Raw genomic sequence first — 22579 nt, 5'->3', positions numbered from 1 at the left:
CCAAGCAATGGCAGGCTGGCCTGTAACTCTCCAGAGCACTTCCCTTCCATAATAGTAGTGTCAATACCAATTCTTATCTTTGGTGTCTCTCTCCCCAGTGAAAATACACTGGGAGACAGTCCTACCTGATTAAAATCCTAAACTTGTAATTAGCAGGGAAATATGTTAACTAGGCTTAGCTTCCTCTTACAATAGAAATGTTTTGACATTCAAGCAACTTAGGGAATTCAAAGACAGTTTTCCTTTACTATACTAGATTTCTCCAACAAAAGAACAAACAAAGGAAAAAAAAAAAAACAGGATTCAAATAAAACTGCCCTGTCTTGAAGATAGATATTTGCAATTATCTTTCATCATATCCCAATGGATATCGAAGATTCAAAAGTAAAAAGGAACCGGCACAGAAAGAAAGTGAGGCTGTCATTCTACTCACGGAAAAAACAGTACCAAGAATAAGCAGCCTGACCAGCACACACAAAGTACATCAGAAAACTGTAAAACAGTCACAGGGCACTTGCCAACAAAGTGCCTAAATCAGTCTGTTCAATAATAATACAATCTTATAATAACGATTATTTTGAATATTTCTAGGACAAAAGGAAAAAGATCACAAGTAAAGGCAATGTGCTAGAATAGTTTCTAAAACCAATATCCACATGATTTCTTGGGTGCTAAAGCCATCTGTGCTAAGGTGGTACTAAAAAAAAAAAAAAGGTGGTACTAGCTAATTATTAATATTTTCTTTTTTTTCCCCAGTTCTCCCAATTAAGGGTGGGAACACTTTTTTTCCTCACTTCAGAAACATGCTTTAAGAGGCTTTCATGAGCAGAATGTAAGTGTTGCTAAGCTGCTAGTATTTAGAGCTTTGGTGTTCAAGAGCCGTGGCTTTCATGTTGGAATATGACACTAACCACGTAAGTATTATGATGATTAAGAGATCAAATGGAGTTGGATTTAAAAGGACTGCGAAACAGCCATATTATCCCTACTACTTGAGATCATTTCCTTGCTTCCCAAGGCCGAGAGCTATGGCCCTCTTTCAAGGCCTACCATCCCTGACACTGCTCTAGATTCTAGATGTGTTCTACCCTCCTTCCCAAAAAACTTGACAGACCTACTACATCCTTTTCCCAATGGCCCTGTTCTCCAAACTGAGTAGGATAACATCTTAAGTTAATCTCTTCCATGTCATTACTAAGGAGCCCTGGTGGTGCAGTGGTTGAAGTGTTCTACTGCTAACTAAAAGACTGGTGGTTTGAAACTACCAGCTGTTATGTGAAAGAAAGATGTGGCAGTCTGCTTTCCTAGATTTATAGCCTTGGAAACTCTATGTGGTTGCTATGAGTCAGAACTGACTCTACGGCAGTGGGTTGGGTTGGGTCTGGGTGTCAATACTGGCACTTAACAGGAGTCTTTGAAAAACATCCCAGAAATACCAGATCGAAGATGGAGCAGTTTGGAGGGCTGTAAATTCTCGAGCACCCTTAGCACTTAGCTAATTGTCTATTCTACCTTCATGTAGGACTGAACCTGGGCTATGAAGAAGTTATAAAATGAGCATTGTTTTGCAGAGCGTAAGACAAGTTTTCACTATAAAGAATACTGAAATGAAAGCTATCTGCAAGAAGCATTCAATTACAAAAGAGCATAAACACAGTTTAATTCCTGATTATCTAAGAATACATTCCTCAACACCACCACCTTACAGAGATGTGCTGCTCTGTAAAATTTTAAATACCTTTCTATTATCTTACCTGATGGTCTTAACAACCCTGTGAAGTATTTTTTGTTTCACCCATTTACAGGTGAAGGAATGGGCAGTGTACTGAATGACTTACCCAGATTAAAACACTAACTCAGTGGCTTTTGCATCCTGGGCCAAGGAAATCTCTATCCTAATATAATAGGTCATTTTCAAAAAGAAGGCACTTGGCAGTTCAAGCTCCCCTCACCCTGTGGCCTCTACCATGAATATTCAAATAATGTAAATACTGAAAGATGGGCTTAACAAAAAATTATATAAAATTCTCACTGGGAAGATGCGAAAAGGGAAGTGAAGGGAGCTAAATCCTCTTATTCTGTAGGAAGAAGTCAAAAGATAGTGTCTAGAACGGAAAACTCAAGCTATAGGAGAAAAATACATGTCATATAGATATATAGAAGTACATTCCAGAAGAAAAGTCTAAAAAAAAACACTTGAAAATGGTTGTCTCTAGAGAGAGGTAGGAAGGATGGGGTATAGGATTTTTTTCTTTTCAAGTTGTATTACTATTTTACTATTTAAACCAAGCACTTTGCTAAAACTTAAAATTAAAAATACTATGGTGGCACAGTGGTTAAGAGCTCACTGCTAAACAAAAGGTCAGCAGTTCAAATCCACCAATCGCTTGTTCAAAGCCCCATGGGGCAGTTTTACTCTGTCCTATAGGGTCACTAGGAGTTGGAATCAACTTGATGGCAATGGGTTTTTTTTGGTAAAGAAATGCTTCAAATAAAAATCTAGTGTTCAGCTTTGGAGCCTCTGTCCAAAAATCTTTTTAACGGAATTTGGTTCCTCTAAGCAAGTTACAACAAAAATCAATCAAAAACTAAAACTCCTACTTGAACATCAAAGAATGTGTGGTTCAGTAAAACGGTTTAGTACAGGTTCAGACTCTTGAAATACTGAGCCCCATATCCAATTTCCTGATAAATACTGCAACTGGCAATTCAGCAAGTAAAAGTTTTTTCAAAAATATTCACATCAGCCTAAAAAAAAAATGCCCAAAAGGCCCTTCTACCCACTACAACAGATATTCTATTTCAGTTCTCTGACTGCCCACAGTAACAAGAAGTATTTGCCAATACTACATACTAGCTGCAAAGACCAGGTCCTCACAGCGAGAAAGCCAGGTTGCCCTGAATAGAGACATCAGCATTTATTTCAAATAGAATGACTCTACATTCCACTTCATCTGGTCTGTAGAAGGTAAATTAAAGATATCTTTTGCAAAACAGCTTTCAAGACACAAAAATCACCAGGAAGAGAGGGAGAGAGAAAATGACAGAATTTTGAAAATGCAGTATTTTAAAAGCTAGTAACATTTTGACCATTCCTTTAGATGTTAGGTAACAGACTGTTTGGAAACCTTGAAAAACCAATCATAGTTGCATTCAATCAGAAACATTTCAATTAAATGCAAAATATGAACATAATTGCCTAAGAAAACATTCAAGGGAATGCCATGGTTTTTAACAGACTCCATTTATCCTAAGGGCAATTTCTCACTGAAGATGTATGCAGCCCATGTACTCTTTCCTGTGTTTGTAAAACATAATGTGTGATTATGCAATTGAACATTACAATCACCCCAGGCCATTCTGTGTTTACGGACATATCCTGCCAAACAACCACAGTATCATTTAACCTCAGTTCAACCACCGCTTGAATGAACTTGTTAGGGTTACACTAAAAGACAGACGGAAAACAAATACTGGCCAAGGAATGTGATGTCCACATACTGAAAGGAGACTGGGGAGAACTTTATATAACTCTCCTTAGTCACTAGGGCAGAATGTACACAAGGATTTAAATTCTGCAAGCTGAAAATGTAAATGTCAAACCATGCTAAAAATAACAAATTCTAAATTTTGGAAAAAGAAGTGAATACTTCCAAAGGGTAGTGTGTGTCACCTCAGAAAACAGCCCCATTTAGGTAGCAATAAAGTTCAGTAATGCTTCTGGATCTATCCAAGCAAATTAATGAATCTGGAAATAGGTGAAAAAGATGAATTTGGGAATTTTTTTATAATAATTGTTTACATTACCCCTGGTTAATGGTCTCAGGGAACATCTAGCTCAACTGGCATGACACAGTTTATAAACAAAATATTCTACATTCTACTTTGATGAGTAGCGTCTGCGGTCTTAAAAGCTTGTGAGCAGCCATCTAAGATACTCCACTGGTCTCACCCCGTCTGGAGCAAGTGAGAATGAAGAATGGAGAATGAAGAAAACCAAAGACACAAGGGAAAGATTAGTACTACAGCCTCCACCAGACTGAGTCCAGCACAACTGGAAGGTGGTGGCCAGCTACCACTACCCACTGCTCTGACAGGGATCACAATAGACGGTTCTGGACAGTGCTAGAGAAAAAAAAAGGACCAGACTTAATGGTCTGACAGAGGCTGGAGAAACCCTGAGAGTATGGCCCCCGGACACCCTCTTAGCTCAGTAATAAAGTCATTCCTCAGGTTCACCCTTCAGCCAAAGATTAAACAGGCCCGTAAAACAAAATGAGACTAAATGGGCACACCACCCCTGGGGCAAGGACGAGAAGGCAGGAGGGGACAGGAAAGCTGGTAATGGGGAAACTAAGGTCAAGAAGGGGAGACTGTTGGCATATCATGGGGCTGGCAACTAATGCCACAAAACAGTATGTGTACTAATTGTTTAATGAGAAGCTAGTTTGTTGTGTAAACTCATCTAAACTACAATAAAAAAAAAAAAAAAGAAAGAAATTATCCCAGGTTATTAATTTGAATCTACTGTATATCAATAGCAACTAAAAGTCACTACCACCCAACTGCTTCCTGTGATTGAAACTCAAATTTCTGGTGCCAGACAAATTTTCAGTGAACAAGTCTACACATGAACGGAAGGAAGCCAATGTACTCATTGTCTCCTGTCAGACAATCATCAAAAATGTACTGGCCAAAAATATTTCTTTTAAAAAATGCTTATAAAACCCAGGAACATGACACATTAGGATAACATCTGAACTGTGATTTTTCATACATTTTCTAACCTCTTAGTGGAGTTCAGTCTCTGGGGCTGAGTCTACCAAGAGATTTGTTTCAACCATCTGCCACCTCAGATCAGGCTTAAAAAGGGGACAGGCACTAAGAAGATGGAGTAGGTGTTAAGAAGTCGGCATTCACCATTACTTGGGCTCCACACTCTACCACTTATTGAACTTAGCACGTTTTTTATTTTATCATTCAAGTGAAATGTATACACCTCACACCGGGGTATACAAAGAATCTATGTGAAAGCATACCTCTGTTAAAATTCCACTTATAATGATCATCATTGAGAAACAACCATGCAGAGCGCCTACAATAAAATTACTGTAAGAACACACATTTCAATGTGTTTAAAATATTTTCGGGCTGTCTTGTTATTTTCATCAACAGATACATACCTTTCTTTTGTCATGAATAAAATAACCTCTTCCAGAAATATCCTTCTCATTATTCAAGGTAAACAAAAGCACTGCTAGAATTCTATTTCACAATTCATCTAGATTGCCATTGTCAAATGTTCTCACAAGTATTTCTTATTCACACTAACATTATTACTCAGAATGACAGCTGATTAAATATAAAGTGGTTTACTAATACTATTTTACCAGTGAGGAAATGGGTTTGTCAAGGCCGTCCTGTTAGTTAATAAATAGAATTGAAGATCTATGCCCATTTAGTGGCCTTTTCACTCCAAAAATTCCATATTTATTATTACATTCAATAAGAATTTGCTTTTATTATGAATACTTCTATAAAATGAATACTTCTTTGTACATGAAAGGACTTTATCAATAAAGTGAAAAGACAACTTATAGACTGGGAGAAAATTGTCAGAAACCATATATTCAGTAAGGGCCCAATATCCAAAATATATATAAAACTTTCTACAATTTAACAACAAAAAGACAAGCAACTCAATCAAAAAATGGGCAAAGGACCTGAACAATTTAGCAAAGAGGATATTCAAATGGCCAACAAATACATAAAAAGGTGTTCAATATCATTAGCCATTAAAACCAAACCAAGCCTATTGCTGTGGAGTCGATTCCAAATCATAGCAACCCTACAAGACAGAGTTGAACTACCCCATGGGGTTTCCAAGGAGCGGCTGGAGGATTCAAACTGCCAACATTTTGGTTAGCAGGTAAGCTCTTAACCACTGTACCTCCAGGGCTCCTCATGAGCCATTCACCAAAAAAATCCAAACCCGTTGCCATCGAGTCAATTCCAACTCATAGCGACACTACAGGACAGAGCAGAACTGCTCCATAGGGTTTCCAAGGTGCAGCTGGTGGATTCAAATTCCCAACCTCTTGGTTAGCAGCAGAGCTCTTAACCAATGTGCCACCAGGGCTTAGCAAGATGCAAATCAAAATCACAATGAGATTATTACCTCACCCATTAGAATGGCAATGATGCCAAAAAACTGGAACACAGAAACAGAAACCTGTACACAAATAATCACTGCAGCACTTGTAAGTGACTGTGTGTGTGTGTGTGTGTGTGAGTGAGAGAGAGAGATAACTGTCTTCACGTGTTTCTCTAATTGTTGTAAGCATCCAGCCCCACCAACACCTCTTAGCTAATCCCAAGCAGGCAGAAACCTGTCTGGAGAATTGAAATTACCACCTTTTAAAAAAAGCTCACCTATACTTCTATTCATGTGCTGGGGGGAGGGGATTCAGAATTCTGCTTAAGCAGTTGTGTATTATTAAGATAAAGTAAAATTAGATCCTTACCTGAAAGCACAATCCTTCTGACTCTATCTCTCTTGCAGAAATCTTGGAAATTAGGTTACAGCCAGTACTACAGGAGATTCACAATTGAAATTTCACCTATGGATTGAAAAGGGGGAAATAATTAATTTGAAATACACACACAATGAAGACAAAAACATCACTCTGATCAAAGATGAAATTTTCATACACTTGTTAAAGCCAAATGGTTTCTGCAGGAAATCTGTTTTCTGTGACTCAAATCCAAAATGGAAAACGTGGGTGGTTCTTCCTGTCTTATCATTAGGAGTCAGCCAATTCGCTGATGAAGTATTCACCCAACTTAAGCTCAAACTCCAGCCTTCCATCTGCTCTGATACTGCCATACCTTAGTGAAACAAAAGAGGAAATAAAGGCTTTCTTCAGCCTCAACGTCAGTCTTTAACAGGACATCTTTGGTTTATCCTGTCTAAGCCACATTTGAGCAAACCGCCAAGTCCTTCAAAATTTCAAATTCAGACGTGAGAAATCATGAAAGCTAAATAAATTCAATTATTTTAAAGCTATACCTGACTTTAGAACTATGATTTTTTTTTTTTTTTTTTTAATGTCAAAAGAATCTCTCTTCAGTACTGAGTCCCAGTAGTAGCGTGAAGTGTGAAGCAGGTTCTTCCCACTCTGGTTACCTTAACCACAGCTGCACTTTTCATCCACCCACATGGCACTCATCACTTGCCAAGATGTGCCTGCTAACAGATACCACATTTGAACTTGTAAGCATATAAATCTGCCAGAAGGGGATATGAAGCCAATAATTCTACAGGGTATTTCTGTACATCCACTTAGAACTAGTAAACTAGCTAGTGCGATACAGATTTAACTGAAAACAACACACAACAGTAAGCCATCAGTGAGAAAAAGACCACGGTACATGATACCAGCAAGCAAAACAATCTTTATATGCTAATGCCCGAAAGCCAAAAACAAAAAACTCACTGCCATCAAGTCGATTCCTACTCATGACGATCCTATAGGACAGAGGAGAGACGTCCCATAGAATTTCCAAGGAGTAGCTGGTAGATTCAAACTGCCAACTTTTTGGTTAGTGGCCGAGCTCTAAACCAATGTGCCACCAGGGCTCTGCTACTGCCAAAAGGCCTCCTTAAATCTACAGGTACAAATAGAAAACCTGCAAATATACAACAATAAAAATTCAGATGGCTACCTCTATTTTAAGGACTGCTCAGGGGTAGCAGTTATCCAGTTCCTACAGGTTTCAGGCCCAACTTGAAAATTCCTCATGTCTCCAGAGACGTTTTCTCATAAATGCTAAGAGGCTCCACGTAGTTCACCCAGCTGAGCAGAGAAGGCCGCTTCATGAGCCATCAGCAACTGCTCACCAAGCTCCTGACCAAATGATTCCTCTGTTGGTCCCCCAGAGAACCACCCACCAGGCCATAGCAAGGGGCACGGGCTCCCCCAGGTACTCATCTCAAGGGGCCAGCCTTGTGTGGAGACACTGAAACTCGAAGTACTCACACAACTGGCACGTCTGCACAAGCTTTTGAAATTTTTAAGATAAAACACAGATCTCAAAATATTCATAATCACTCCCTAGGACATCTTCAGAGAGAGGCTTGTGGCTCCTCTCCTACTAAGATATTTCAGTGAAAATTTGTGACAAAAATCAGTCCCAATTCTGCCATTAACTAGCTGGGTGATCCTGGGCAAGTCATTTAAGTTCACTTATAAAAATTGATACTACATAAAATTAGAATATTTAGATATAGAATATTTGATTTTTAAGATATTTTCCAATTCTAGGAGCCTTTAATTTTAACTTATTCCATTGCAAGGCAGTTAGGTATTAAAAAAAAAAAAGTAAAGGTATAATCTTCACTTCCCTTGAATTTTAAAAGTCAAGTGTACTTTTAATAAAAATGAACATTTATACACTACATTATGCCCCAGAACTTTATCTAACAGATTACCACTAGCTTAGCGAAACTAAATTTCTGGAGCATTAAAGACTTTATCTTCATTATCTTACCTCATATTGGCTTTCCTGAAAAGGTTTAAGGTAACAGAAATGTACCAGCACATCTGCTTGACTCTGCTGCACCGTGTTTCCGACTCTGCCAAGACCCCAACTCCTTCCTCTTCCCAGCCCCATCGCCTCAGTACTCCGATACTCTGAAACCTGGCCTTTTTTACCAGTGTTGAAAATGAAAACCTTTTAAACCAGTTATTTTTAAAAATCAGTTACAGGCCCAACTCTGTATTTGCGAATCTATGTATTTTTATCATTTAGTAACCCGGACTTAAATATTTAAAGAATTTGTTCTGCTGGTAATACCCTGTAATTTAATGATGTTTTTATCTGGAACTTTTGAAATTTTTAAGATAAAACATAGATCTCAAAATATTCACAATCACTCCCTAGGTCCTTTCCAGAGAGAGGTCTATACTTAGTAGGTCTTCTCCTACTAAGATGCTTCGGTGAATTCCTTGTTTACTGCCAAACAAGCAAGGAGGCTCCAGAATACTATACATAACACAACTCATACACTTAAAATAATTTATTTTCTCCACATCCCAATGGATGATTTTGCCATCCCTAATGATTTCATGAATAAAAAATCTCAAGGACTGAAATCTGTCATTTTCCGAGTAGGAATCCTAAAGAGTAGCTGTTTTTGCCAAGTTCATTCATGCAACGTATGTTTATTGAATATCTACTGCGTGGCAGACACTATTTACTCTTCAACCTGGGAACACACAAAACTGACAAATTCTCTGCCTTTGTGGCGCTTACACTGACGGAGGAGACATACAATAAGCATTAAACATAACAGGCAAAATTATACAGGAGATACACATGTGTGCGCGCACACACAAACACACGCGACGTTAGAGGGGATATGTGTTATTAAAAAAAAAAAGGCCAGGATGGCAGACAGGATAAGGAGATTGAAGAATGAATGGAGGGAAGGTGGGCTGCAATCTTAAATAGGGCGGTCAGAGGAGGACTCCCTGCAAAGGCAGTGTCTGGGCATATGATGTGAAGGTGAGGAAGTGAGCCTCCCTGGTTTCCCAGTAATTCTTACCTTGTACTGACTACACATGTAATGGTAAATGCCTTTTCAAGAGTGGCATATGAGCAAATGTATGAACCCAGAAAAGTAAACAGGATAGAACTGTGTGTAAAATTTGAACAAAACTTTTACTTCTGTGATTTACTTTCCTCACAGACTTAAGCACAAATTTCCACAGTCTTCTGACACACAGAAGAGCACCAGTGTTAACCAACGAACAACTCCACTAAGACACCCTGACTACTGCATCCACCTTCCGTTTGGTGAATCCAGGAGAGAATGATGCTTTCTCCCACTGGGGGGAACCTCTGATTCCCCAGAGGGTGTGCCGGAAAAGGACTGGGCTGTGACATCAGGAGGCCCGGGGGCTCTATGTTGTTATTGGCTGCTTGTGGAGTCACTCGCACTCATGGGGACCTAGCCTGGAGCAAATCACTTAACCCTCTGGGCTTCAGTTTATAGTACCAGATTAACATGATTTTTAAGGTCCCTTCCAGTGCTAAGTTCATTTTGGAAAAAACTCTAGGTAAGCAGTCATATATTAAAAATTATAATAACATCATGCTTGTAATTCTGCTAACCCAACATCCTAGATTCATATGCTTTAACTTGTTCTTCTAATAGTAATGCATTTATACTGACCAGTTATCAAGTCTCAACTCTCCCTCTTTGATCAACAGACCAGGTCACAAGAATGGGTCCTGCTTGCAGTGATGTCCTCCAAGGACAAAAGAATACACAAAAAGATGGCACTCTTGTCTTTGTCTTTATTATCAATACACTCTTATTAAGCTAATATAGAATTCTAAAATAACAGAAGCCTGAAACTGCTGGGTTCTTAAACATTGTTCATGCACTCCTCCCAACTAAAAAAAAAGTATTTTTTTAAATAGATTTCCTTAAAAAGTTAATTACAATCATTAGTACTCTTACTATTATTTTAACTACATACAGTAACAAGCATCTTTATTCAATGGGGCCCAAAGTCATCCTTTGTAGATTTTCGCCACAGTTTAATAGTTCCCCACTGTAGGTTCCTGGGTGGTACACGCAGTTTGCGATTGGCCGCTAACCTAACGATTCGTGGTTTGAACCCACTCAGTAGCACCATGGAAGAAAGGCCTGGAGATCTTCTGTAAAGATGTTTGTTGCTCTGTGTCATCTAGGTGATTCAGACTCACGCCAATCCTACATCCAGGAAAACCCTAAGGAGCTGTTCTACTCTGTAACACACAGGGTTGCCATGAGCCTGAATCCACTCAGAGGCAATGGGTTTGGCTTTTTCAGTTTGTTTTTTGTTCTTTGGTGTAAAGCCTACCTTTGCAATGTAGAATTTTTAAAAAGCAAATAAATAAAATGAAGGTGGGAAATCCCCCATATCTTACAGCACAGGCAGACATGTGAATTAGGTTCCTCCAATCAGATACACCCACATGGGACTCTCAGAATGAGTTACAAGGGAAGAAGCCAGGTGGCGGGATGTGGGGCATTTACAGGCGTCAGGGGCGGCCTGACTCTGGAGGTTGCAGCGCAGCTCTGGCTTCCTGATTTGGAGCATCCTGACCGTGGCGTGGGCAGCAGCTCCTTGGTGGGCCAGTTCCACAGTGCAGTACTGGCAATCGTCCTCAGAAACTCGGCCTACGGTATCTTTCTTCAGCCCTCAGATGATTTACTAAGCTCTCACCCTTAACAAATCCCTTTGTGCTTACATGAACTAGAATAGCTCTTCATATCTGTAACTAAAAACCCAGACCAATACACATAGTAAATGTTTGTTTCATTATTTCCAAATATAAGAACCGAGATTAAAAGAAACAATTAATACAAAGAAAAGTCCATGATAAGCCAAGAATTCTGTGTTCCAAAACCAAACCCACTGCAGCTGAGTTGATTCTCACTCATAGTGACCCTACAGGACAAAGCAGAACTCTCCCATCGGGTTTCCACAGCTGTAACCTTTACAGAAGCAGACTATCACATCTTCCTTCCAGCAGAGTAGCTTGGTGGTCTCAATCTTTCTGTTAGCAGATGAGCACTTTAGCCACTGCGTCACCAGGGCTCCTCTGTGTTCCAAGCCAGGACTCAAATCCACAATGAACACTTCAAACCTCTCCTTACATGTACTTTCATAAATTTCATAGCCTCTGCCGTGCAAGGAGAAGAAAACGGTTTTTGCCTAACTAATTTTCTATCAATAAGGCGTCTGATGACAGTAACTTGGCAAGATATTGGAGAACTGGCTAGAATAAAGCTCACTTTCTACATCAGCTCAAGTCTCTGGAGAATCCTGCAGTCTTAAGCAGCACTTTCCCAACATTCCCAAACTGCAGACAAGGTGAGCTGACGCTGTGCTCCAACGCCAAAACGATCAACACTGGGCACCAAGAAACAACTTAATTCACAAAGCAACAGTGAACTTTTCACTGATTTTCGCCCTTCCCTCAGGGCAAGATACTCATGTTAAAACCACAGACACATCAGGTAACTAAAATACCACACTATTACTTAACACCAAAGGCACACTGGAAACTGAGACGTGATTATGCATGTTGAAATTCTCTTCTTGGTAGAAAGACATTAAGTCCCAGAAAATCAGTTGGCAGAGTTTGAAAAAATAATCACTTGTTAATAACACTGTTCTTTAAAATGGCAACGGAATCTTACAAAGGACATTTGATATCTCTGAATAGTTAAATTACTCAGTACTATCAAACTGCACAAAGTATTTCTCAGGTAATACTCAAAGGTAAAACTCTCTAAAGGATCCCTTACGCACTTCTAAAGCCAGTTTATGGCACTGATATTTAGACGGCGTCTTGACACTCCGCCAAACAGAAACCAAAAAAAAAAAAAAAAAAAAAAAACAGAAAGGAGGTGTTAAAATCAAAGGAAAGCACAAGAAAGAAAGAACAGAGATTCAAGACAAGTCTATTAATGTTCGTGCCAACCAAGCCCTGAGCTGCCAGGCACTCAGCCACCATTTTGTTACTGCAGGACCACTGGCCCCTCCTGCTGCCCAGAATTACTTTTATCAAGTACTTTATAGTGCGCTTACCTTCAACACTAAAAGCATGTTCTGTAAATAAGTCACCATGAATAGAAATCGACTCAACGACGATGGGTTTGGTTTGGAATATGGTGGTGGGAGCATGAGGACGCACAAAAGTTAAAACATAAACTTTCCTCTGAGGACAAGGAAACCAGTTTGCTAAAGAAAACTTAGAGCTTGGCAACTTAAAAACAAAATTTTAAAAACAATAATCTCATACAGCATGTCAGCAAAGAAGTCACCAAGATGAGTATGGAGCTTTACTATGATTCAACGTGTGCCATATGTGTCCTTTGGGTACATCTGGCTCTTTCTAAGAAATAAAATATTTCTGGGTTAGAAATGACACACGGCCTATTTTTAAGTTTTTTAGTTTCTTATCTAATTTGAGTTTATGGTTTGTCATATTTAGACTCTAACCTCAATAATTTTATTGCAAGTTTAAGGATATGATGCTCATTTATTAACAGTATCAAAACTAAAGAACACACACATATATATACACACATACATATATACATATATATATGTAGTCCCACGCATCGTATCAGTGATTCCCAAAGCTTGTCTGCAAAACACCTGCCATTTGTAGGTCCACAGAGAAACGGGTGGCGGGGCGGGGGGAGGAACTCACTCATGAGTATTTCAGAGATGAATCTGTACAATTTAAATGGCTGTCCTTTATTCTGAGATTAGTCCTTCCTATTCTTTTGATGAAAGCCCTGGTGGCGCGGTGGTTAAGAGCTACGGCTGTTATTCAAAGGATCGGCAGTTCAAATCCACCAGGTACTCCTTGGAAACCCTACGGGGGCAGTTCTACTCTGTCCTATGGGGTCACTACGAGTCGGAACTGATTTGACACCAACGGGTTTGGTTATTTTTTTCATTATTATTATTCTTTTGATATTAAAGCAGCCTTTCTTTATAAAGTGCTGAAAATTAAAAAAATACATATCAGTAAAATGCAAAAGTCTGGGTACCAGTCTTTTGCATCTTCTCCATCTCCAGAGATGGTAACTACCCTCCTTCCAGTTACTCACACAAAAAATAAAATAAAACCTAGTGCCATTTTCTACTCCCCTCCTTTCATACCCTACTGCAGACTGTCAGTAAAACTTCCCACTCACCTTGATAAAGCCATAACCAGTTGCCATCAAGTCAATTCCGACTTACGGTAACCACACATTTTTCAGAGTAGAAATGTGCTCCACAGGATCTTCATTGCTGTGACCTTTCTGAAGAAGGTTGTCAGGCCTTTCTTTCAAGACACCTCTGGGTGGGTTCAAACCACCAACCCTTCACTTAGTAGCCCAGTGCTCAACTGTGTGCACCACCCTAATAGGGCTATAGCGCTTTTCATAGTTCTGCTGGCCTCGGAAGTACATCATCTTTTCTCTGAGCTTTGTGAAATCTCTTTCTAAAAATCTAAGCTGTAAGACTCTCCTGTCTGACTTCCATTATAGAGAACCCCCAAGACAAAATAACCACTTTTCACCAAAAGGCATGAATCAGTCAGAACTTCCACTTTTATCTTCTAAAAATGGAATTACTAATATGTCAAGGACTTATCAGATGTCATCATTTATAGAGTTGAGATTTTCAAAAATATATACAGTTGAAATGCACCATTTATTAGACTACCTTGTCCCTGTACCAGCTTATATATATTTATTCACGTATACACTTAGGACTAGGTGCCTTTGGGAAGACAAAGTCGCAACAGACACAGTCCTGGCCTTCAAGAGGTGTTCGATCTAATGGGAAAAGCAAACACAGATAAATTTTATTTATTTTTTTTTTAGTTTAAAAAAATTTTTAAATTATGAATAAGTTTCAAGCATACAGAAAACAGATAAACAACATATTTTGAGAAAGCTCCCATATCCTGGCACTTAAAACTGAATTGTAACTTTTGGTTACTTGTCTATTTGCCCAGCCAGATCTCATAGGGACAGACACTCCTTTTGAATCCCAAGGGAGTGTCTGTCCCTTCGAGCGCCCTGCACACAGGAGACCTCTAACAACTGCTGACTGAATAAGTGAATGAAAAAGCAGGAGTATGCAAAGAGAGCCAAGTATCTCCCTCATAAGTACTCGTCCTGCTCCTTAACCTCTGATTAATGTTACAAATCCCAGCCATACCTGGTCGTGGTGCAGTCCTTGCTGAGGCTGGCAGGCAGCAAATAAAGCCCGGAAAACACCCAAATTGAGGCATCCCTAAGAGCCCACCTGAGCTCTTAGCTTTCCTACCCCAGCCTTCCCCCACCTGGGCCTCAGAGGAAAAGGCTGAGGATGACCCTTCAGAGAAAACTACTGATAAAACAGGATTTTCTTGTGTAATGCAGATGAATATACTTTATAAATCCAAGGACCTACCATTATAACCCAAATGAAATCAATCTTTCCATCAGGGTTTTTAAAAACCTAGGGGAAAGAGACTAAGAAAAACTGAAAAGCTAGAAGGGCTAGTAAGAAGGTTGGTGGTGGTGGTAGTTTTGCCTTCGGTTCCTACTCATGGCAATCAACAGAAGGAAATATTGCCCAGTACTGTGCCATCTCCAGAGCCCTGGTGGCGGTGTGGTTAAGCACTTGCTAACCAGAAGCACAGCAGGTCGAATCCACCAACCGCTCCTTGGAAACCCTGTGAGGCAGTTCTGCTCTGTCCTGTAGGGTCACTATGAGTCAGAATTGACTCAACAGTAGCAATGGGTTTGGGTTTTGGTGCCATCTTCATGATCGTTGGCATGCTTGTGTCCACTGTTGGAGCCACTGTGTATTCTGGGTGCCTTCCAACCCAGTGGGCTCATCCTCTAGCACTATACTGGACAATATCTTTTTGTGATCCATAGGATTTTCACTAATTTTCCAAAGGAGACCACCAGGCCTTCCTTCCTAGTCTGGAAGCTCAGCTGAAACCTGTCCACCATAGGTGACCCTGCTGGTATTTGAAATACTGGTGGCATACCTTCCAGCATCAGAGCAACAAGCAGCCACCATGGTATGACAAACTGACAGTCAGGTGGTGGATAAAGAAGGAAGAATGGGCAAGTAACATCTACTGGACATCCACTACATGCCACATACTCTGCCTGCTGCCTCACAGCTGAATCCTAACAGGAGTTCCCACTTATTGGTACTAAGTCCAGGAACTGTGGAAAGGGGATTATAAATATTATCTCAACCCATCTTCACAATAACCTTGTGAGTTAATTATTATCATTGTTCCTTTTTACAAATGAAAAAAAAAAAAAAAGGCTGAGGAACTTGCATGAAGTCACACTGTTAGAATGGAACCCACGTCTCTGGCTCTAAAATCTGTATGTGTCACTGCAACTTAATAAAAACCACTAAGCCACCTGGCCTTGAATGCATTTTCTAAACGTATAAAAATGAGAAAGACAATTCCTTCCTCAAATATTTGCTATAAAGATTAAACGAGACAATGTATCCAAAAAAGCCCTGGTATATAGCAGACCTTCAAAAAGATGTTTCTTTTCTTGCTTTTCCTGTTATGAACTCTCCTGACCTTCAACCATGGATATGACCTTAAGCCAAGCACATGCAGTGGACACACTGTAACTTGTAAATCACTTCTCACATTCTGTCCTAGAGGGTAAGCTCTGGCTTACTCATCTAGCATAGGTTAAAATGAAATTTTTGAGAAAAGCATTTGGAATGCCAAATACCACCTTACAAAGTTTTAGAGCACAATGCACTTCTAACTGAGAAACTATTCACAGAGATATTTAAGGTCAACACTGCTCTTGGTTTTATACCCCAATATTTTTTTTCCTGGGAAATCCCAGACACCACATCCATAAGGTTGCTGTCTTCCATGTCACAGGAAACTCTGCATTTTATCAGGGCCATTTTTCCTTCTCCCCATCAAATTTCACCTTACAAGCTCTCTTTCTGACTTGACAGAGTCCCTGGGTAAGGCAAACAGTGAACCAAAAGCTTGAAGGTTCAAGTCCACCCAGAGGTGCCTCCAAACAAAGTCCTGACGATCTACTTCCGAGAAATCAGCAGTCGAAACCCTGTGGAGCACAGCTCTACTCTGACACACGTGGGGTCACCACGAGCTGAAAGCAACTCGGTGGCCACTGGTGGCGCTGGTTTTACTGGACAGATCTCCGTATTTTGCTCCTTTTTAGAAGTCATTTTTAAAAGGCACAAAACATGAAAGCGTTAACAATGATTAATTATCCTTGGGTGATGGACAGAAACTTTTTTCTTCTTCTTCACACTTTCTTGTATTTTTCAAGCGTCCATAAAATCTCATGTACTGCTCCTATAATTAAAATTAAAAAAAAAAAAAACTAGACAGTATATTTAAATGATTTCCTTAGTCTCCTGCTGAACATTTTCCTTTACTCTTCCTGAGTTCCTGACTAGCTGGGAGTTTCCTGAGCGCAGGATGGCTGTAAGCACAGCGCTCAGCACAGTATCCCATCCACAGCACATGGCTCACACAAAACAGAACTCGGTAACTAGTGTGGAATGAATGGTGAGTATTCAGATACTTAGGAACAGACTTTGTTGATTAACAGTGAGTGGGCCTCAATGTGGATGTAGTGAGCAAAGCATAACCAAAGTGAAAACAAGTGTCTGAGCACATATGAATGGGTGTATGCAAACTGGTATACAGGTAGGTACAGGTATATACATGAGTGAGAACAGGTAAAAGTATAGGTACAAGCACATGCAAATGTGTGGGCGCAGGCACATATATTCACTGAAGACGTGAATACAGATACTCCTCAGATATAACCAAACACCTTCCAAGATTGGTTTTCTGGGTTTGAAGGCTTAGGATCATCGTCTCATGGGTCAACTCAGTCAACTGGCATAACATAGTTCACAAAAATCATGATCTGCATCCTGATAAAGTGAGTAGTGTTTGGGGTCTAAGATACAACTGCAGGTCTCTACATGCCAGGAGCAAAACAGCAAGAAAGTAATCAAAAGCTCTGAGAAAAAACAAGTCTACACGAGCCATAACCTCATCTACCCTGAGAGCAGAAGAACTGGATGATGACCCGGTAACACCACACCACTGACCATTCTGACTGGGGTCACAGTAGTTGGTCCCAGACAGAATAGGAGAAAAATATGAAGCAGAACTCAAATTCTTATTTTAAAAAAAAAAAAGGACCAGACAAACTGGAACAGTAGAGAACAGAGAACTCCCTGACACTATAGCCCAAGACACTCTTTAAACCTAAAACCAAGCCTATTTCCGAGATCACCTGTTAGCAAAATAGCAGAGTGGCACACAAAATAAAGGATATTACCTATAAGATCAGTGCCCTATTTAAAAACCGTAAGAATGAAGTCAAAAGGCCAAAAATTACGCAAAAGCAAAGATGAAAAGGTAAGGAGGCAGGGAAACTAGAATACTGGAAAGGGAACAAACAGAACACAAAGAGGATGCTGACACATTGTGATAAATGTAACTAATGTCACTGGACAATTTGTGTGGAAACTGTCAAATGAGAACCTAACTTGCTATGTAAACTTTCACCAAAAACTCAATAAAATATTATTTTTAAAAAATTGTACTTGGATTATTGCAGTTATATAACACATTAAAAAGGTAGCTTTCAAACAACCTAAGCAGTTAAACATGGAAAGTCTGCAAAATGAAGAGAAGGTGAACTAACTACTCAAAGGGATTCATTGCTACAGTGGTAAACCAAGAATAGGGTGGTAGAAAGACACAAGGTCCTTGTACATCTTACTATACTAAGTGAACTAGAAGTTGAATTCATTCAATAACTGCAGGGCTCTCTGTTCCATTTAGAAGGCATATCATGGCCCTGTTCAGCCAGCAAAGTTTAACAATACTCTTTAAAATTTATCTTTATTCTTAAGATTAAATAACCCTAAATACTAAAGCAAACGAGGGATTAAGATAAAACCAACCCCAGCCATGTTATTACACCATCAAAAATCCTTATCTAATAAACCAAACTAGAAAATCTTGAAGATTTAACATAAAAAAAGTCTCAAATATTTAGTTTGGAGAAATGACCCATACATGAAATTTAAAATGGGTATATTGGACTAATAAATATAGAAAGCCCGCAACTCGGCAGAAAAGTTAAGGTATGAAAAATGTCCTATTTTTCACCATGATCTACCCCAAGTTACCTTTTACTAGTGATTTCAATCCTGTTTGATCAACTGAATATGAGTTTCCCAGACGCACACTTGAAGGAACTAAGACTGATCTTACACCTGTTTTTGTATTTTCAATTAACTTCAGTTCCATTAACCTCTCTTTCAAAATCTGTATATTAAAGCACATGATGACAGCATGATAATTTTAGGGCAACAGGCAGAATTCTATGACAGAATGACAACTTCACAGCAGAATCCCATGATGCAAGATGAGAAAGAAAGCACTTCAGCCCAGAAAATGAATTTATCGAGTTTCACGTTTGCCTTCAGCTGGAAAGTGAAGTGAAGGTGTTCTTCCTTGAAAAATGTCTTGGCTTATAAACTCTGTAAGGATTTACACTTTTTATTGCCACCACTATAAATACCAACGTGTCACCTAGCTATGCCTACTAACCTGTTGCCGTCAAGTCGATTTTGACTCATAGTGATCCTACAGGACAGAGTACAACTACTCCATAGGGTTTCCAAGGAGTAGCTTGGGGATTTGAACGGCCTACCTTTTGAAACTGAAGAAAATCAGAGCAAGTTCACGAGAGCAAAAATATGGCCTTGAGTATATCCCACCTGAGACCAACTCAGGAGTAGATTTGATGCATTGAACACTAGTGACAGAAGACCAGACGAGTTGTGGAACGACATCAAGGATGTCATCCATGAAGAAAGCAAGAGGTCACTGAAAAGACAGGAAAGAAAGAAAAGACCAAGGTGGGTGTCAGAGGAGACTCTGAAACTTGCTCTTGAGCATTGAGCAGCTAAAGCAAAAGGAAGAATTGATGAAGTAAAAGGACTGAATGGAAGATTTCAAAGGGCCTCTCAAGAAGACAAAATAAGGATTATAATGACACGTGCAAAGAGCTGGAGATGGAAAGCCAAAAGGAAAGAACACGCTCGGCATTTCTCAAGCTGGAAGAACTGAAGAAAAAATTCAAGCCTCAAGTTGCGACAGTGAAGGATCCCATGGGGAAAATATTAAACTACGCAGGAAGCATCAAAAGAAGATGGAAGGAATACACAGAGTCATTATACCAAAAAAAATTGGTCGATATTCAACATTTCAAGAGGTGGCATATGATCAGGAACCGATGGTACTGAAGGAAGAAGTCCAAGCTGCTCTGAAGGCATTGGCGAAAAACAAGGTTCCAGGAATTGATGGAATATCAATTGAGATGTTTCAACAAACAGATGCAGCGCTTGAGGTGCTCACTCCTCTATGCCAAGAAATATGGAAGACAGCTTCCTGGCCAACTGACTGGAAGAGATCTATATTTATGCCTATTCCCAAGGAAGGTGATCCAACCGAATGTGGAAATTATAGAACAATATCATTAATATCACACACAAGCAAAATTTTGCTGAAGATCATTCAAGAACGGCTGCAGCAGTATATCAACAGGGAACTGCCAGAAATTCGGGCCAGTTTCAGAAGAGGACATGGAACCAGGGATATCACTGCTGACGTCAGATGGATCCTGGCTGAAAGCAGAGAATACCAGAAGGATGTTTACCTGTGTTTTATTGATTATGCAAAGGCATTTGACTGTGTGGATCATAACAAACTCTGGATAACACTGGGAAGAATGGGAATTCCAGAACACTTAATTGTGCTCATGAGGAGCCTTTACATAGATCAAGAGGCCGTTGTTCAGACAGAACAAGGGGATACTGACTGGTTTAAAGTCAGGAAAGGTGTGCGGCAGGGTTGTATTCTCTCACCATACCTATTTAATCTGTATGCTGAGCAAATAATACGAGAAGGTGGACTATATGAAGAAGAACGTGGCATCAAGATTGGAGGAAGACTCATTAACAACCTGCGTTATGCAGATGACACAACCTTGCTTCCTGAAAGTGAAGAGGACTTGAAGCACTTACTAATGAAGATCAAAGCCCACAGCCTTCAGTATGGATTACACCTCAACATAAAGAAAACAAAAATCCTCACAACTGGACCAATGACCAACACCATGATAAATGGAGAAAAGATCAAAGTTGTCAAGGATTTCATTTTACTTGGATCAACAATCAACAGCCATGGAAGCAGCAGTCAAGAAATCAAAAGACGCACTGCATTGGGCAAATTTGCTGCAAAAGACCTCTTCAAAGTGTTGAAGAGCAAAGATGTCACCCTGAAGACTAAGGTGAGCCTGACCCAAGCCATGGTATTCTCAATCACATCATATGCATGTGAAAGCTGGACAATGAATAAGGAAGACTGAAGAAGAGTTGACGCCTCTGAATTGTGGTGTTGGCGAAGAATATTGAATATACCATGGACTGCCAAAAGAACAAACAAATCTGTCTTAGAAAAAGTACAACCAGAATGCTCCTTAGAAGCAAGGATGGCGAGACTGCTTTCTCACATACTTTGGACGTGTTGTCAGGAGGAATCAGTCCCTGGAGAAGGACGTCATGCTTGGCAGAGTACAGGGTCAGCGGAAAAGAGGAAGACTCTCAATGAGGTGGATTGACACAGTGGCTGCAACAATGAGCTCAAGCATAACAACAATTGTAAGGATAGGGCAGGACTGGGCAGTGTTTTGTTCTGTTGTGCATAGGGTCACTATGAGTCGGAACCAACTCAACAGCACCTAACAGCAACATCTTTTGCTCAGCAGCTGAGTTCTTAACCACTGTGCCACGAGGGCTCCAGATGCATTTAAATACCGGGCCTATGCGCGTCTCTAACAGGTATGAGCCCATTCTGAGGTTATTTCCCACTCTGAGGTTGTTCAGTTGGCCAGAGAGAACATTCAGTGACAACCATGATTTTGACTTTGCTGCAGTGGAAGATATCAAATATAGTATTCAAATACCCTAGAGAAATAAGAGCCTTTACATGAACTGATATATGCACACCCATGTTCACTGCAGCACTGTTTACAATAGCAAAAAGATGAAAGCAACCAAGGTGCCCATCAACGGATGAGTGGATAAATAAATAATGGTATATTCACATAACAGAATATTACTCATTGATAGAGAACAACGATGAATCTGTGAAACATTTCATAACATGGAGGAATCTGGAAGGCATTATGCTGAGTGAAATTAGTCAGCTGCAAAAGGACAAATATTGTATGAGACCACTATTAAAAGAACTCAAGAAATAGTTTAAACAGAGAAGAAAATACTCTTTGATGGCTACGAGAGTGGGGAGGGAGGGAGGGAGGGAGAGGGGTATTCACTAAGTAGATAGTAGACAAGAACTATTTTAGGTGAAGGGAAAGACAACACGCAATACAGGAGAGGTCAGCACAACTGGACTAAACCAAAAGCAAAGAAGTTTCTTGAGTAAGCCAAACGCTTCGAAGGCCAGCGTAGCAGGGGCAGGGGTTTGGGGACCATGGTTTCAGGGGATATCTAGGTCAACTGGCATAATAAAATCTATTAAGAAAACAAATTATGAATCAATTCTGAAAATTAGATGCTATTAAAAGGGCATGCTATTCCCGTTTGGAGAGTGGTGTCTGGGGTCTTAAACGCTAGCAAGCAGCCATCTAAGATGCATCAATTGGTCTCAACCCACTTGGAGCAAAGGAGAATGAAGAACACCAAGGACACAAGGTATTATGAGCCCAAGAGACAGAAAGGGCCACAGAAACCAGAGACTACATCAGCCTGAGACCAGACAGAGCTAGATGGTGCCCGGCTATAACCGATGGCTGCCCTGACAGGGAAAACAACAGAGAGCCCCTGAGGGAGCAGGAAAGCAGTGGGATGCAGACCCCAAATTCTCGTAAAAACACCAGACT

At 40.0% G+C, this 22579-nt stretch overlaps 1 protein-coding gene across 16 annotated transcripts in view; it reads right to left on the bottom strand.

Moving 5' to 3' along the window:
• The window catches only part of SIPA1L1 (signal induced proliferation associated 1 like 1), a 412099-nt gene that overhangs the window by 366636 nt on the left and 22884 nt on the right, over positions 1 to 22579 (bottom strand). For 14 of the 16 annotated variants that reach the window (XM_049898770.1, XM_049898772.1, XM_049898754.1 and 11 more), the window contains one exon: positions 6525 to 6620. The gene's annotated coding sequence lies outside the window, so the exon portion shown is untranslated. Of the gene's footprint in view, positions 1 to 6524; positions 6621 to 6711; positions 7234 to 7496; positions 8240 to 22579 lie in introns of those variants that run through there. The other 2 variants (XM_049898763.1, XM_049898762.1) reach the window with 2 other exon arrangements.

The sequence above is a fragment of the Elephas maximus genome, chromosome 10, assembly GCF_024166365.1.
Source record: "Elephas maximus indicus isolate mEleMax1 chromosome 10, mEleMax1 primary haplotype, whole genome shotgun sequence".
In the NCBI taxonomy this organism is placed as follows: Eukaryota; Metazoa; Chordata; class Mammalia; order Proboscidea; family Elephantidae; genus Elephas; species Elephas maximus.
The sequence above is the reverse complement of the archived record's forward strand: the minus strand, read 5'-3'. Positions and strand labels throughout refer to the sequence as shown.